Source organism: Leucoraja erinacea, chromosome 2, assembly GCF_028641065.1.
Source record: "Leucoraja erinacea ecotype New England chromosome 2, Leri_hhj_1, whole genome shotgun sequence".
NCBI classification, from domain to species: domain Eukaryota; kingdom Metazoa; phylum Chordata; class Chondrichthyes; order Rajiformes; family Rajidae; genus Leucoraja; species Leucoraja erinaceus.
In genome coordinates, this window is record NC_073378.1 from 102,829,832 (window position 1) to 102,847,821 (window position 17,990).

Here is a 17,990-nt window from a genome sequence, read left to right on the forward strand (position 1 = left end):
CTAATATATTGTTTATTTAAGTGTTATCCTTGTTGCATCTAATGTGCCTTTAAAGCTGCAGCAATCAAAGCTGCCTTTATTCTGGTTCACAGCTAGTGTACATAACAAAAACAATCTCAAAGACAAACTAGGAAAATAAATGCAGGGAAAGCTCCCCCATTACAGTTATAATATAAAAATGGAGGTTTATTGAATAAAGGCCAAGAGAGTAATGGAGTAGTGAGCCAACATATGAAGCACCTATCTGTTTTGAAGAGAGTGTGCTTTCACCCTGAAGAAGGGGAAAATATTTTGTGGCACAAATGTATCAGAATAATTGAGCAAAAAAATAAGAAAGTGCTGGAGAAAGTCAACAAGATAGGCAGCATCTATGGAGTGAAGAGGGCAAATTACATTACAGATGTGTTTTCCAGGGATTTGTTCTGGCGTATCCTGGTTGTAATCCTGTGTGGAACCATCTGTTTTTAGTTTTTATTTTCAGCTTGCTTTCGCCATGGAAACAAAAGCACATGTCCTCTGTCCATCCCGTCCACGTTCGCTGCCTGGCCTGCTGAGTTCCTCCAGCACTTTTCTTTGGCTCAAGATTCCAGCCTTGTGTCTTCATTGGAATAAAAGTACTTCTTGTAAAATCAACGATTATCAGTGAATATTATGCATTGGCAGTGTTTTTGAATACAAGTGTATTGTAGCAATGACATTAGTTCAAGAATATTAAGGATGTATTTGTGAAACATGGTCCTGAAACCTGGTGCTTCCAGGCACAAGCTCCCGATGGCAGGCCAGACCCCAGACAATCAGCGAGGTCCTGCAGAGAATGGGAGCTTTCTCACAGCAAGAGGCAGAATTTGCCCCTAAATGGTCCTGGCATTGAAACCCTGCCCCAGGCTCACCAGCTGTCAAAGCACTCGCATCTGGTACTTAAATGGATGAGGACATTTGCAAAATTGATGCTCTCTGCAGGCTGCAAAGCCACTGCTGCAAGCTCTGCTATCATTCAAACCTCCAACAAAAACTAGTATTTATATCTTTTTCATCACCTCACAACACGCAGGACAAGATGAATAACTCTGAAACTCTGTTAGTTGCAGAAGAGAAATCTAGTTGGTAAATCCCAAGGCCACATGTTGCAAATTACCAAAAAGTCACAAAGTGTTGAATGGACAATAGGTGCAGGATTAGGCCATTCAGCCCTTCAAGCTAGCACTGCCATTCAACGTGATCATGGCTGATCATCCACAATCAGTACCCCATTGGGGGGGGGGGGGGGGGGGTGGGAGAAGGAGAAGAAGAAGAGGGAGTACCACGTTCCTGCCTTTTCCCCATATCCCTTGACTCCGCTATCTTTAAGAGCTCTATCTAACTCAGCGGATTAGAGAGCATCTCTGGAAAACATCGATTGATGACATTTCGGGCTGGGACTCTTCTTCAGTCCCAACCTAAAACATCACCTATCCATCTTCTCCAGTTCTCCAACCCACTGTTACTTCAGCACTTTGTGTCTTTTTTTCTAAACCAGCATCTGCAGTTCCTTCGTGTTTACTGTGTACTTCTCTAATAGAAAGTACCTTTTCATTAGCTTTTAATGAGGTTTGAAAGGGATTTGTTTGCCCATTTCATTACAGCATGATGACTTTTGACTCCATCTTCTAAAATAACCAAGGGAGTTTTGAAAGGGCATCACTTCAATATAGCACCTCAGGATAATCCACATCTGATCCCAGGGCAAAAGCAAGCTAAAAAATCAGAAACTAAACAAAGATCACACATAAGATTACAAGCAGGATCTACCAAATCTGAAACCAGGTTGCCACAGACCAAAACCTGGATAACACGAGTCTGAGCACAAAATCTCAAAATTAAACCAGAATGGCCTGGATCCAAGTTCAATCACTCGGGACAACTGGATCTGATGGGCAGAAGCTCCGCAGAGTTCAATACCACAGTGGAAAATTACACTGGATCAACAGGGAGGTTTATAGACAATAGACAATAGGTGCAGGAGTAGGCCATTTGGCCCTTCGAGCCAGCACCGCCATTCAATGTGATCATGGCTAATCATCCCCAATCAGTACCCCGTTCCTGCCTTCTCCCCATATCCCCTGACTCCGCAATTTTTAAGAGCCCTATCTAGCTCTCTCTTGAAAGCATCCAGAGAACCTGCCTCCATCGCCCTCTGAGGCAGAGAATTCCACGGACTCACCACTCTCTGCGAGTAAAAGTGTTTCCTCGTCTCCGTTCTAAATGGCTTACTCCTTATTCTTAAACTGTGGCCCCTGGTTCTGGACTCCCCCAACATCGGGAACATGTTTCCTGGCTCTAGTGTGTCCAAGCCCTTAACAATCTTATATCTTTCAATGAGATGCCCTCTCATCCTTCTAAACTCCAGAGTGTACAAGCCCAGCTGCTCCATTCTCTCAGCATATGACAGTCCCACAATCCCGGGAATTAACCTTGTAAACCTACGCTTCACTCCCTCAATAGCAAGAATGTCCTTCCTCAAATTAGGGGAAGGTACCCCACTCGTCACTGCCTGCCATTCTGAAATGAATGCCCCGCTCTCACTCCCCATCCCCCCCATTCGTAACAAGGACAGAGTCCACCTTGTCCTCAACTTCCAGCCTACCAGCCGTCACATGCAACAGACATTTTCGCCACCTCCAACAGGATCCCACCACTGGCCACCTCTTCCCATCTCTTCCTTTTTCGGCTCTCCACAGAGCCTGCTCCCATCGCAACTCCTTAGTCAATTTGTCCCTTCCCACCCAAACCACCCCCGGTACTTTCCCTTGCAACCACAGGGAATGCTACATTTGTCACTTTACCTCCCCCTCGACTCCATCCAAGGACCCAAGCAGTCTTTCCAGGTGAGGCAGAGGTTCACCTGCACCTCCACCAACCTCTTCTATTGCATCTGCTGCTCTAGGTGTCAACTGCTCTACATCGGTGAGACCAAGCGCAGGCTTGGCGATCGCTTCGCCGAACACCTCCGCACAGTTTGCATTAACCAACCTGATCTCCCGGTGGCACAGCACTTTAACTCCCCCTCCCATTCCGAATCCGACCTTTCTGTCCTGGGCCTCCTCCATGGCCAGAGTGAGTCCCACTGCAAATTAGAGGAGCAGCACCTCATATTTTGCTTGGGTAGTTTACACCCCAGCGGTATGAACATTGACTGCTCCAATTTCAGGTTGTTTTTGCTTTCCCCCTCCTTCCCCTCCCCTTCCCTCCCACAGCCTACTGTCTCCGCTTCTTCCTTTCTTCTTTCCGCCTCCCCCCACCCACCCCCACATCAGTCTGAAGAAGGGTCTCAACCCGAAACGTCATCTATTCCTCTCGCTCCATAGATGCTGCCTCACCCACTGAGTTTCCAGCACTTCTGTCTACCTTCGATTTTTCCAGCATCTGCAGTTCTTTCTTAAACATTTCATTTAATCTAGTCAGATAATTATTGTAGATATTGAAAACATGCAGTAATTATCTATCTTACAACTAAATATAAAACACTTTATATCATGCCAGAGCAAACTCAGTGTCAACCCAGATTATCTAAGATGATCAATATTAGTCCAATGTATGAACTTTGGTGGAAAGGGGAAAGAAAGCCGTGCTTATATTGGTCTGATAAATATAGCCTTTAACTTACTGGACCATGATCTAGAGGTCTGGGACGTCGACCAAAAGACACAAGTTTGAATCCCTTCATGGCAGCTGGAGAATTTAAGATCAATTAAACAAATATATCAGGTAACTGTGAAATGACCATACTGTGATAAGGCCAAGCTTGTTCATTAAGGTCTGACCGATGTATGACTCCAGACCTACCAATGTGGTTGACTGCTAATTGTCTCCTCAACTCAGAGGCGATTAGAGACTAACAATCAATGGCAGCATTGTACCAACATTCATGGTCCCTGATAAATATAAGGAAAGAAACAAAATAACTTTGTATGCTTCTATTAGTCATGTCATTATAGATCCAGGGCCAGCAGTTTGCTGTCATCTCGATATTGCTCTTATTCCTATTTTATTTTCCATTTGACTTAATGAAAATCCCAGAGGAGGCAAACATGACAATGCCCTATTTAAGGTAAGTCTTTGTTATCCAATGATACAGCCTTGGCATTTTATGGCTTAGACGGATCTGTGGAGATCTGTGCAGCTGGTGACAGAATAAGTGTGATTACGAATTACTTTAATCCATAAATATGATCCTGATACAGTTCATGCAACTCCAGTAATTGACTCATTTCCACAGATCAAATATTTAACGCAAACCTGAACCAATCCTATGAACTGCAAGTAATCCATCTGGAAGTCTGAAGGGGATACTTTAATATGTTTGATCTCCACATTTCCAAGTCTCAAAATAGGCATAACAAATTCCAATTTCAACCACACGCTCACTGTCACCCCACATCATCTCTCCCCCTACCACCACTGCTGCTGCAGTAAATGTTTGAAGAATCGCTCCAAGCACTGAAACTTTATTCAAATCATTGCAGAGATGTCAGCAAAATTAGAAGAGAAATTAGTTTGCATCGAAGAGACATTCCATAGATGAAAAAGAGCATTAGTTGGATACGATACTGAATCTGTTATCGAGAGGAAAATATGTTTGCATTATTTCCAGCTTTGCTAAACTTTTACAAGGATTATACGGCAAACATTCTAAACACTGATATGAGTTTTAAAGATGAAACATTTGTTGACTGGTGATCAATGCAGGTTAGCATGAGCAGGGTGGTGTGTTAGCAGGGTGGTGTGGTTGCACTAAAACATGATACTTTTCAATACACTCATAATTACTGTCAGGAGTTCCAGGTGAATCCACACAGTCAAGTCAAGTCAAGTCAAGTTTATTTGTCACATACACATACGAGATGTGCAGTGAAATGAAAGTGGCAATGCTCGCGGAACAACAAAACAACCAAACCAATAATAAACACAATCATAACACACATATTATTTTACATAATAAATAATAGAAGAAAAAACGTTCTGTACAGTTAGTCCCTGGTGAGAAAGGCGTTTACAGTCCGAATTGCCTCTGGACAACCAGAGATATCAACTTGCAAAGCTCTTTTTGAAACTTTGTGCGAAAATTGTGACACATCTTTCTGATGCCACAGTAACAGCTACATTTCCGCCACCATGGGCTGCAGATACAGGCTTACACTAAAGATAGACACAAAATGCTCGAGTAACTCAGCAGGTCAGACAGCATTTCTGGAGAAATGGAATAGGCGATGTTTGGGGTCGAGAACCTTTTTCAGACACACTCAATCTGAAAAAGGGTCTCGACCCAAAACATCACCTATTCCTTTTCTCCAGATATGCTGCCTCACCCACTGAGTTACTCCACCATTTAATGTCTATCTTATCTTTTCATTGTTTCCTCAGTGTGGTCATATTTGCATCTTTATTTTTGGACAGAAGAAGTACCAGCACACTAAATTCTTGCAGAGCATAATGTTTACAGAACTGCTCAAGAGAACACAAGCTAGGATATTGCTGGAATAATTAAGTCTGAAAGTGGCAAAGCCAAGCACGAATGTTTATGTAGCAGATGGGTTAGGTAGGAGTGAAGGAAGACAATGTTACTGAAGCAGTGGATGATCCATGCATTGGAGAAAACAGTGGAGAACGAGGGAAGAAGTTAAATGGTGTTCTAATTGACTGTTTCAATGGGCCAAACAAGATATGGAATCAGTGGTTGAGATGGAGATGAAAATGCTTCGAGAGGCTGATCAAGAACCACATCTGCGCCTTCCTCCCTCGCAACATGGACCCGCTACAGTTCGCATACCGTCTGAACAGATCCACGGATGATGCGATCTCCCAGGTTCTGCACACCGCTCTCTCTCACCTTGACAGACAGTTATGTGAGGATGTTGTTCTTTGACTTCAGTTCAGCTTTCAATACCATAGTCCCCACCAGACTTGCTGAGAAGCTGCTGGAATTGGGGCTGAACACTCCACTGTGTGCCTGGGTCCTGGACTTTCTCACCGCCAGGCATCAGGTGGTCAAGATGGGGAGACATACATCCAACCCCCTCACCGTGAACACAGGATCCCCCCAGGGTTGCGTCCTCAGCCCCCTACTGTACTCCCTGTACACACATGACTGTGTGGCCAGGTTCAGCTCCACCTCCATCATCAAGTTTGCTGATGACACTGTGGTGGTGGGCCTGACCTCTGGTAATGATGAGAAGGCCTACCTGGAGGAGGTGGCTGACCTGGCACTCTGGTGTCAGAACAACAGCCTCCCCTTGAATGTTACTAAAAGTTAGGAGCTGATTGTGGACTTTAGAAGGGCACAACATCCGAGGACGTACACGCCACTGGCAATAAATGGGGACTACTGTGGATAGGGTGAGCAGCTTTAAATACCTGGGAGTCCACATCACAGAGGACCTGACATGGACTACACACACTGCTGCAGTGGTGAGTAAGGCAAGGCAGTGCCTTTTGCACCTCAGGCAGCTGAGGAAATTCAGAGTCTCTCTGAGGATCCTTCAGTGCTTCTGCTCTGGAGCTATATAAAGCACCTTGGCCGGCAACATCACAATCTGGTTTGGGAACAGCTCTGCCCAGGGCAGGAAGGCTCTGCAGAGAGTAGTGCGTTCGGCCGAACGCACTATGGGAACTACACTTACCCCCTTGCAAGACCTATACACCAGGAGGTGCAGATCCAGAGCCAGCAACATTATGGGGGACCCCTACCACCCAGCAACGGACTGTTCTAGCTGCTACGGTCAGGCAAATGCCTCTGCTGTCATGCTGTGAAAACAGAGAGGATGAGATGGAGTTTCTTCCCACAGGCCATCAGGACTGTACTCTTATCTCACCAGGGACTAATTTACTGTTGTGTTGTGTCTTTAAAAAAAAAAAAATTCTAACGTAAATACTGATTCTGTTCTATTCTGTTCTGTTGTTTTGCATAATCTGCAGGCATTGCCACTTTCATTTCACTGCACAACTTATATGTGTCTGACAAATAAAGTTGACTTGGCATTGGTCTTCTTAATGCTGCACTGGAGGAAATCATGGCTCTTCCAATATTTGATAAGGCACAATATTAGAACAGCCATTGTGTGAAGGATTGGGGTAGATGTGGGAGGGGTAAAGCTGAGTACATTAGATTCTAAGTACGCAAGGCAGTTCAGGGCCAAGCATTGCAGGGCTTAGAACAGATGACAAAGTGTGCCGGAGAATGGCTGGAATCTAGACAGAGGTAGTCGAAGCATCTCAAGCAACAGAGAAATATTAGCACTCTGCCTGAACACAAAGCCAATCTTAAATTAGTCATTGCTCCCTATTGGACAGTGGATATCAGGGTGGCTGCTGTGGACATCACCTGGGTTAACATGTAATTAGAGTATTATTGGTGTATTGACTGCAGTCTGTGTGAAGTTGAGGACCCCACCTGACACAGTAGAAGTAAGTAAGTAAGTAAGTAAGTTTTATTTATATAGCACGTTTTAAATCAACTCGCATTGAAAGCAAAGTGATTTACATAAAATAAATAATGTTTCCGTACATCCATAGAAAAAAGATTAGAAAAAAAGAAAAATTGACACAACACATTATAGAGTTCAACACAAACGTCCCCCCAAAACAGAATCAAAATTTTCCACTGTGGGGAAAGGCACGAGAAAGTTTAGTCCTCTTCCTCTGTGACCACCCGAGGTCGGGGCCTATTTGAGGCCTTGCAGCCAGTAGAAGGCTCTATAACCTTCAGAATGCATATTATATTGGTCCCTCTGAGTGCTTCCTCACTTCATGTGTGGTAATATTGGTAGGAGGGAAGGGATCGGGAGGAGGAAGGATAGTAATTTCCCTCAAAAATGTTCATGGAGAATGAGAGAGGAAAGAGAATGGTAGACGCTGATTTGGCAGATGAAGATCAGATCCAGGCAGAAAACTCTGAATGGAGAACAACTTAAAGGGTACAACAGGCAACCCGTGCATTTCAAACCACAATTGAAGTAGCAAACACCCAGTCAAAGCCAGATCACCAATACAAGGAAAGAAGAGGGGAATGAAAGGCTCAAAAGAAGAGAGCTTGAGAAGAAAAAGGGAAAACAACAGGAACAACAGCAAACAGAAATATAATCAGAATCTCACAACAATGAAGTACTGCCAGTTCCACTACACAGTGTTAGAAAATAGATGGGTGATTTTCAACAACAGATGGTTGAGATATTCCTATGAATTTGCCGGGAAGAGCAAGTGATCCACAAAGTATTGAGTAAAAGAATGAGGTAACATCTGGTAAACTTAGTTGTGTCTAAGACGCACATGTCTTGATAATAATAAAGATAAGATAAGATAAGATACATTTATTGTCATTTGGACCCCTTGAGGTCCAAACGAAATGCCGTTTCTGCAGCCATACATACAAACACATAGACCCAAGACACAACATAATTTACATAAACATCCATCACATCGCTGTGATGGAAGGCCAAATAAACTTATTTCTCCACTGCACTCCCCCCCCCCCCCCCCCCCCCCCCGATGTCAAAGTCAAAGCCCCCGGCTGGCGATGGCGATTGTCCCGCGGCCATTAAAGCCACGCCGGGTGGTGCGAGGTCGCACACCGGGTCTTGGTGTTAGAGCCCCCGGCGTGCGCTCGCAGAGTCCCGCGGCCATTCCAAGCCGCGCGGGGCAGTGGTGTCAGGCCCCGCTCCAGGAGCTCTTCGACCCCGCAACTCGGGCGGGGGAAGTCGCCGTTGCGAGAGCCCTGAAAAGCGGTCTCCCTCCAGGGAGCCGCGGGCTCCCGGTGCCGCCGTCCACAGACCTGTCGTTGGAGCCTCCGACTCTCCGGTCGGGGCAGCAGCAGCAGCAGCAGCAGCGCTCCTCCACCGCTCCACCCGTTCCGGACTCGGCCAGCCCCGCGACGGCGACGGTGAGTTGTAGCACCAGAGTCCCCGGCTTCTTCCTGTTGGAGGCCGCTCCTCGTTGCGGCCCCAACGACAACGGAAACCCGACGAGAAAAGGTCGGGTCTCCAGTGCAGGGAGAGATTTAAAAAGTTTCCCCCCCCCTCCCACCCCACACACACACACACACCCCAACAAAAAATAACAAAAACTACATTAAAACACAGACAGAAAAATAATAAAACGCGGACAGACTGCAGAGGCCGCTGCTGGCCAGAGCCGCGCCGCCCATAATAAGAATTAGCGGTATTGGCAACACATAAAAGAAAGGTCTGGAAACACTGTTTTGGTTCATTTCAGGAAAGAGGCCAGTTGTTACATATTACAAAAGAAAACCTCCCGAGGTATAATGTGTTCGATAATCAGTGGAGTTATGTGAAGAATTCAAAGAGGTTACTCAAGTCACAGTAAAAGAGGTGGGCTTGTCAACAACACATTCTTGTCGTTGATTGTGAATAATCAAGATGATTCAAACCCGAGTTAAAAATAATAATTAAAATGGACTAGAAAGAAAACTCAATTGCGCAAGCAAAGAGTGTCATGTGGGTGTGCAGGTACTATCTTATCCCGATGTAGAATCCATTCACTCATCTCGTGCAAGGATTAAAATAGTTCATCAATATCAATCACCATCTTTCTCAGTTAGATTTAAGAGAGAGTTAGATAGAGCTCTAGGGGCTAGTGGAGTCAAGGGATATGGGGAGAAGGCAGGCATGGATTATTGATAGGGGACGATCAGCCATGATCACAATGAATGCCAGTGATGGCTTGAAGGGCTGAATGGCCTCCTCCTGCACCTATTTTCTATGTTTCTATGTTTCTATGTTTAGCACTGATAGTGTCAGAAGTCCCCAGCATGAACTGAAACTAATGTTGTTTTCATTACCCAGAAGTTATGAGAATGCAACAAATAACAATTGCAGCATTCATAATGGCAAGTGTATACTTTAAACAACTGAATATATCTTGTGGTATGAATTTGATACATTGTCATATTATTCATTCAGAGATTATTATGTTCAACAAATTTATGTCCGGTTTACAACTAACTTTAATATATAGCAACATCAAAGACACTTCAAATGCTGATGATGAGGATAAGATACTGATGCTTCATTAACAGAACGACAATCAAAGAACATGGAAAATAGAGGTTGCAGTTGTTCAAGTCAAGTGGTGATGCTGGCAGTCAATGCACACTTGTGAGCCTGAGATACATATGGCTTATGGCTGTCAGTCCAAGAGTTGAATGAATGGAAAACTTTCTGAGGCTAGACAATATCATTGAATCCAGAGGAAAGGACACAGAACAGAAAAAGCACAGCCACATGCGACACGCTATTGTTGCTGATGGACAAGACAGACATGCGAGACATTGGTAAGCCTTATAGTGCCGTAAACTACAGACAAAATTGGATACAAAAACAAGGTAAAAACCTTGAATGCACATTTAAAATTGTAAATTATCAGAATCGTTCACAAACTAGAACCTCAGGGCCACAGAGTGGTACGGCTAGTAGAACCGTTGCCTCGCTGTGCCAGAGATGCAGGTTCAATCCTGACCTCAGGTGCTATCTGTGAGGAGTTTGCATGTTCTCCCTGTTGATCACATGGATTTTCTCCAATTACTCCAGTTTCCTCCCACATTCCAGAGATTATGCAGGTTAATTGGATTCTGTAAATTGCCCCTAGTGTGGAGAGAGCAGATGTGCAAATGGGATAACATGATCGATGATCAGTATGCGCTTGGTAGGCCCTATGGTTCCCATGCTGTATCTTTCAATCAAACAATCTGGCCAAAGCACAACAGTGAATTCATGGTCAGGCTGAGGGCTTAATGTGGTGTGTCATGGGGTTATTGAGCTTCTAAACCGACAGACAAAAGAATTCAGGTCAATTTGATTTGCTGCATTTAACATTTGAGAGAAATGTTGAAAAGCCAAGAGTGTGGCGTTAGGATCTAAAATAAGTCGCAATTTCACTACATATACCATTCTGAGTTGTAGACAACAAATGAGTCCACAGAAGCTGTAATTACAGCTTGTTCTTCTTTGGGGTCGAGTAATGGGTTCAGTGGAAAACTAACTAGTAGATCACATGCATGCAGATGACATCCGGCAGAATGTTATCCAGAGTAGGTACTGGGCATGGATGTTGAAAATGCCACCGGATCTTAGCACCCAGTCAGGATGGCTGCAGTGCATGTTACAGCCTCGGGATAAGGCATGGAGTTGCAATTTATTAAAGATAGCAACTGCCAGCAATGATTGAGGAAGTAGCTTTAAGTATGTCCACAGTTATCGCAGCAAGACTTGTATCTGAAATATCTCCACAGTTTTCCCTTGGGATAGAGACAGCACTGTTGGCACATGGGTAGAATGAGACATGAGAACTGTTTAGGTTGCCATTGACACACAGGCACAGTTACCCATTTTAGTTTTGTCCCAGTGATGGAGGACATCAATTGGATCAGATCAATCACTCACGCCGAGTTTCTATAATAATTGTGGTATTGGGCAGCGAGAACATCCATGATTGAGTCCCACCCAAGGGTGCACTAGCCCACACCACGGGTCAGGTGAACTTGGGAGGCACCAAGAAGGCTCCAGCTCATGGACAACAGCAGGCTCGGGGTACAAGGGCAGCTCAATGAGAGCATGATCATCTCAATGAGATGGCAACTGGAAAAATAGAAAATATGGTTATTCGGATGCGCCAACATAACAGGGGACAGAGACAGGTGGTCCAGTTCAAGATGAGAGTTGACCAAATGCATCAGCTCTCTCTGCCAGGTCAGTGGTAGCTGTGAGCCTCATCACTGATGGAAGCTGACAACAGGCCAATCTACCAAGGAATGCAGTTTGGGTGAAAGGAGAGGTAAATTTTAAACACTAGACTTCCCAGCTTGTGACAAACCAAAAGCCAGCCCAGTGCCTTCTGACATTAGGTTTGAAGGAAACTCGGGTGATGCAGATCCAAAACCTGCAGTATGGCAGAGAATGAGAATGCGGCAACTCCAGAGTGGATTTACAGTATAATCAGAGCAGGTCATAAAATATAAAGAGCTACAAAAGTAATTCTGAGGGCACACTGTAAGGATCATGGATTCACTGTGCTAACTGTTCATGCGTCAGGTGGGAAAGGGTGGCGCATGGCTCTAACTCACTGTCCAAGTGACACCATGATAACACCAGGCAACTAAGGCTGAAGATGCAGCAAGAGTAAGAAACAGAACTGCGAATCAAAGTAATGCATTGATCAGAGCATTAGCTCTAAACTAGACTAGTGGGACCCGTTGGGTCCCTGTCACATGGGAGGCGTGGTCCCCCAATGTAACCCATTCCCCAATGTAATATTCCACCACTAATCTGTTCCCCAAATGCAACCCGTCCCCCAACGAAATATTGCACCAATCACACATAGCCCCCAACTGCGCAGACAGGGCTCATTTCCCCTAATCCCCCAGCACACCCTCCCCTCCTCTTCACCCTCCCTTTTCTTTCCCCTCTTCTCCACCCCTCCCCAATATTTCCCTCGCCTCTTTCCCTTTCCTTTCGCCTACCCTCAGTCACTCCCTCCCTCCAAAACTCCTCTCCCCTCCGTACCCCCATCCCCCCCACCTCCCCTATACCCCCCACTATCCCCCTGACCTCCCCCACTGCCCCTCCTCTCCCTCTATTCCACACTCCCCACCTTCCCCACTCCCCCTCTTTTCCCCCTCCTTCCCCACTCCTCAACTCCCCCTTTCCCCCCTCTCCTTCCCTACCCCTTCTTCTATCTCAATCTCCCCACTATCCCTCCTCACCTCACTGGGATATTTGCCCTCTCCTCCTCCTCTCCCCAATCACTCCCTCACTTCTTCATCCCTCTCCTTTCCCCTCCCTCGCTCCATCCATAAAAAGCAGCATCTGCAGTTCCTTCCTCCACAGATAATTCATTGTTAGCTGAAACTCAAACTCTAATAAAACTGCTCGGCCATCCTGCAACCCGACTCTCCTTCCCTCCCTCTGCAGCTCAACTGCTGCTCGGGCCGTCCCCGTCCTGTCCTACCACCCGCTGCTGCCACTCGGCCCGTCCCCGCCCTGCCCATCTGCCTGCCTGCTCGCTGCCGCCGCTGGACCACAGGGGAGGGGGGGGAAGGAGAATGGAGTCGTTGTTCGTCACAGTGGGCACCATGAGTTTCGATGAACTGGATGAGAAGATCTCCTCCGAGAAAGCCGTGAGGGTGAGTCACCGCAACGGCGGCAGTGGAGGACCCTGGGGGACAGGTAGTCGGGACGGCCATTGCCGCAGTGGGTGGGTGGGGGAGAGGGGTGAATGATGAGGGAGAGAGAGAGATGGGATGTCCCCCCCCCAAACTCAATTTCATGGCACTTCAGGCAGAGTGCAGGCCACCAAACTCAATTTCATAGCATTTCAGGCAGAGTGCAGGTCACCAACAAATTTAATAGCATTTCAAGCAGAGTGCAGGCCAACAAATTGCCAAAATTGCCTGTCATTAAGGGCTAACAAATCATTTATTGCGAGTACATTGCAGGCTCACAGTTCAGTTGATTCACAGCTTAGAATCACAGTTGTAGACTCTCCCTCGTGATCTTCCAGAGTGATTGACTCGTGTCCAGGTATCCGGGGATTTATAGTTTTGCCCCCCCGGAAGGGGCATTACCTTCATTGTGGTGATTGACAGGCAAGAGGACCAATCAGCTGATCTCAAGATTTTTTTAAACTCATAACTTCTTTATTTTTCATTGATCGGGAAAATCCTTGGGGCTGCCTCAGCGGAGAGTGACTGTGAGTAAAATGGCCAAAAATCATAGCAATATATGGTAGCGTTTTTTCTAAAATCAATTTACAGTGCAGGCAGGAAGTGGTCAAGATGAGACTTTTCGTTACATAGATATAGATGAGATGATTCAGAGGAAAGGCACAATTACCCGGGTGATTTGTTCTTTATAAGTCCATAGGCCTTCATCAGTCAGAGTATTGATTATTGAGTATAGAAGTTGGGTTGTCATGTTACAGTTATATAAGATGTTGGCGAGGCCACCTTTAGAATATTGTGTTCAGTTTAGGTCACCATGTTATGGAAAATAAGTTGTCAAGCTGGAAAGGGTGCAGAAAAGATTGATGAGGATGTTGCCAGGGCTCATGGGTCCGTGCTAAGGGGAGAGGTTGAGCAGGCTACAACAATTAACCATTGTTATAAATTCATGAGTGCAAATAGTTTATTTACTGGAAGGTATTTTTGAAGGAGAAACAACGTATTGACTTCATGGTACTGTACTATGATGTCATGTCAAATGATTTTTGATACATTATTGTACAACACACTGTTAGTTAAGAGCTATTGCCTTTGAATAGAGGATGTTACGTTAATAGTCTACCTCAAATTGCTGACTGAATAAAAACTGTGGTACATGATAGATATCAGCCAACATCACTTGGGGTGATGCAGGCACATGGAATTTCAGAGGGACAATGCAGAACTATTCAAGCATAGAGTTCTGCCTCTCAATAAGGGAAGACCCTTTTTGCCACATTTTATGCACCTTTGTTTCTCAGTAACAGCACTGACAAAGGTGGTCAGGGAGGCAGATACAATAGTGGCGTACAAGAGGCTTTGAGATAAGCACATGGATATGCTGGGAATATAGAGATATGGAGCATGTGCAGGCAGATGACATTAGTTTATCTTGGATTAACAAACTCATCAGGAAGGCTGGCTCCTTCCTGGGGGCGGTATTGGATTCATGGGAGGTGGTCTTGGAGGGGAGGATGCTCCTCAAGCTGCAGAGCATCCTGGACAATCCAGCTCACCCCCTCCATAACACGCTGGTCAACTTGAGGAGTACCTTCCGCGACAGAATGGTTCCACCAAGATGCAGTACAGAACGCCACAGGAGATCCTTCTTCCCTGTGGCTTTCAAACTGTACAATTCCTCCCCCTTCTTCTGTCATGGGGTCGACTGACACCCCCCCCCCCCCCCCCCCCCCCCCCCCCCCCCATCCTCCTGCGCTCCATGGAATAGAGACCCAGCCTACTTAACCTCTCCCCAAAGCTCACATCCACCAGCCCTGGCAACATCCTCGTAAATCTTTTCTGAAGCTTTTCAAGCTTGACAATATCTTTCCTATAACATGGTACCCAGAACTGAACACAATATTTTAAATGCGGTCTCACCAACGTTTTATACAACTGCAACATGATCTCCCAACTTCTATACTCAATACTCTGACTGATGAAGGCCAAAGTGCCAAAAGCCTTTTTAACCACCTTCTCCACCTGTGACTTGACCTTCAAGAAACCATTCACCTGTATTCCTAGATCCCTCTGCTCTACAACTCTACCCAGAGGCCTACCATTTACTGTGTAGGTCCTGCCCATGTTCAACGTCACAAAATGCAACACCTCACACTTTTCTGTATTAAATTCCATCAACCATTCCTCCACCCACCTGGCCAACCGATCCAGATTCTGCTGCAATATTTCACAACCATCTTCACTATCTGCAAAACCACTAACTTTTGTATCATCAGCAAACTTGTTCATCTTGTCCTGTATGTTCTCATCCAATCATTGATGTAGATGACAAACAGTAACGGGCTCAACACCGAACCCTGAGGCACACCACTAGTCACAGGCCCCCAGTATGAGAAGCAACCTTTCACCATCACCCTCTGCTTCCTCCCACAGAGCCAATTTGCTATCCATTCAGTGATCTCTCCTTGGATTCCATGCAATCTAACCTTCCAGAGCAGCCTACACAACATCTACAGCTCTGCCCTCAACGTCCTTTTTGGTCACATCCTCAAAAGAATCAATCAGATTTGTGAGACACGACCGCCCACGTACAAACCCATGCTGACTATCCCTAATAAGCCCTTTCCCATCCAAATACCTGTATATCCTATCCCTCGGAATACTCTCTAGTAACTTTCCAACTACAGATGTTAAGCTCACCGACCTATAGATCCCAGCATTTTCCATGCAGCCCTTCTTAAAAAGAGGCACAACATCTGCCACCCTCCAATCTTCCAGCACCTCTCCTGTATTTAAGGACGACTCGTAAATTTCAACCAGGGCTCCCGCAATGTCCTCCCTAGTTTCCTGCAAAGTCCTTGGATATATCTGATCAGGGCCTGGATGTTCTTTTTGAAATAGGGATCTGCAGGCTTCTTGTTGCCTTTCATACCCGAATTTCGGTGCACAGCCCGCACTGTAGAAATGGATGAAGTTGACAAAAGGGGACAAGTTGACAAGTGAGTTTATTTCAATGTAAGGAGTATTGTGCGGAAAGCAGGTGAACTTACAGCCTGTATTGTTGCATGGTACTGTGAAGTTGTGACCCTTGCGGAATCATATTCGTGAGAGGGACATGGCTGGTAGCTCGATACACCGGGGCTTTAACATTTCAGACGTGATGGAGATGGAGGCACTAGAGACGGAGGAGTTGTGCCACTAATCAGGGAGACTGTCATGGCTGCACTCAGACGGGACATACTGGAGGTGATATGGGTAGAGCTTAGAAATAAGAAAGGTGCAAGCACTCTAATAGGATTGTACTATAGGTTCCCAAATGGCAGAGATAAAGGAGCATATATGTTGACAGATTACTGAGAGAAGCCAAAACAACAGGATTATCTTAGTGGGTGGCTTTAAACACCCCCTAATTATCATTGGGACTTGTTCGGTGCCATAGGCTCCGGTGGGCCAGAATTTGTGGGGTACAGTATATCCATTCTTGAAACAGTATGCGGAAAGTGCAAAGATAGACACAAAATGCTGTAGTAACTCAGCTGGACTGGCAGCATCTCTGGATAGAAGGAATGGGTGACGTTTCGGGACAAGACCCTTCGTAAGACCTTCTTCAGAAAGTCCAACCTGAGAAGGGAACATAATGAACATTGTGTCGTGAAGTAAGCCTGCACCTGGTGACAGATGTGACAATGGAAGACCATTTTGGGGATAGTAATTACAACTCCAAAATATATAAGACTGTTTTGAAAAGGGAGAAGACTGGGAAGGAGCTAAATTATGCCAGTGTATCATCCCGACAGAGAAGCAAGGGAGAAGATTGCAGGAGCCTTGAAAATCTCTGCATCTGCTCTGATCTTTGCATTTTTGCACCTTTTTTAAGGCTATGCTTAAAAGTTCAATGTTGCATGGTTTATGAAAAAAATGCATGAATAAAATTATATGCTAAATGTCAAATGGTAAGATATAATGAACTCTGATCAGAATTCAGTTGAGCACTGAAATGATGCCCAGTATTACAAATAGCTTTACTTGCAGGTCCAGTCGATAAAACATATGGCTTTCTTTATAGAAAGGGACATGGTATTGATAATTAAATAAATGGTTTGTAATGAAACTGTCACTATACTAATAATGCCATGAATCATTCCCCGTGATCTGTTTCAGGATCTGTTTCAGGAAAACTGACTGGTAATTACCATCTTTTTATGTTGTTTTCTGCCTCTGAATTACGCCAAGGACTGAAATATTCAACTCAAAAGTACCGACAATAAAAACATTATCAGTAATTCTATAGTCAGAAAATTTAGACTTTAAGTACATTTCCTCTGAGAACATATGATTAGTTCGATTTGACAACATTAGCAAGATTTGTAATGTCCACCTATTTTCTGGCATACGCTGCACTTGGCTGCAATTTGAAAACCTGATCAAACCTCATCTGGCTGCTCACAGCAGAAGGAGACCTTATGGTAATGTAACTGACATGGGAAGTTGGAAAACAACACAAATGAAACTGCTTGGAACAAGACCAAATTAATACTCTGTGTTCTTCACAGAACATACAGAGCCATAATTTCTCTCTTGATCTAAATGTTTGGTAAATGCACATTTAACGTGATAGTTATTAAAATGCTGGCAAAACCATAGCGCCCGGAAGAACAATGTTTAGTTTCTTATTGTCAAGTTTTTTTTTGTTGCCTGCTATCCAGTCAGCGAAAAGACAATATATGATTACAGCCAAGCCATCCACGGTGTACAGAAAGAGGATAACATTTAATATAAGATACAA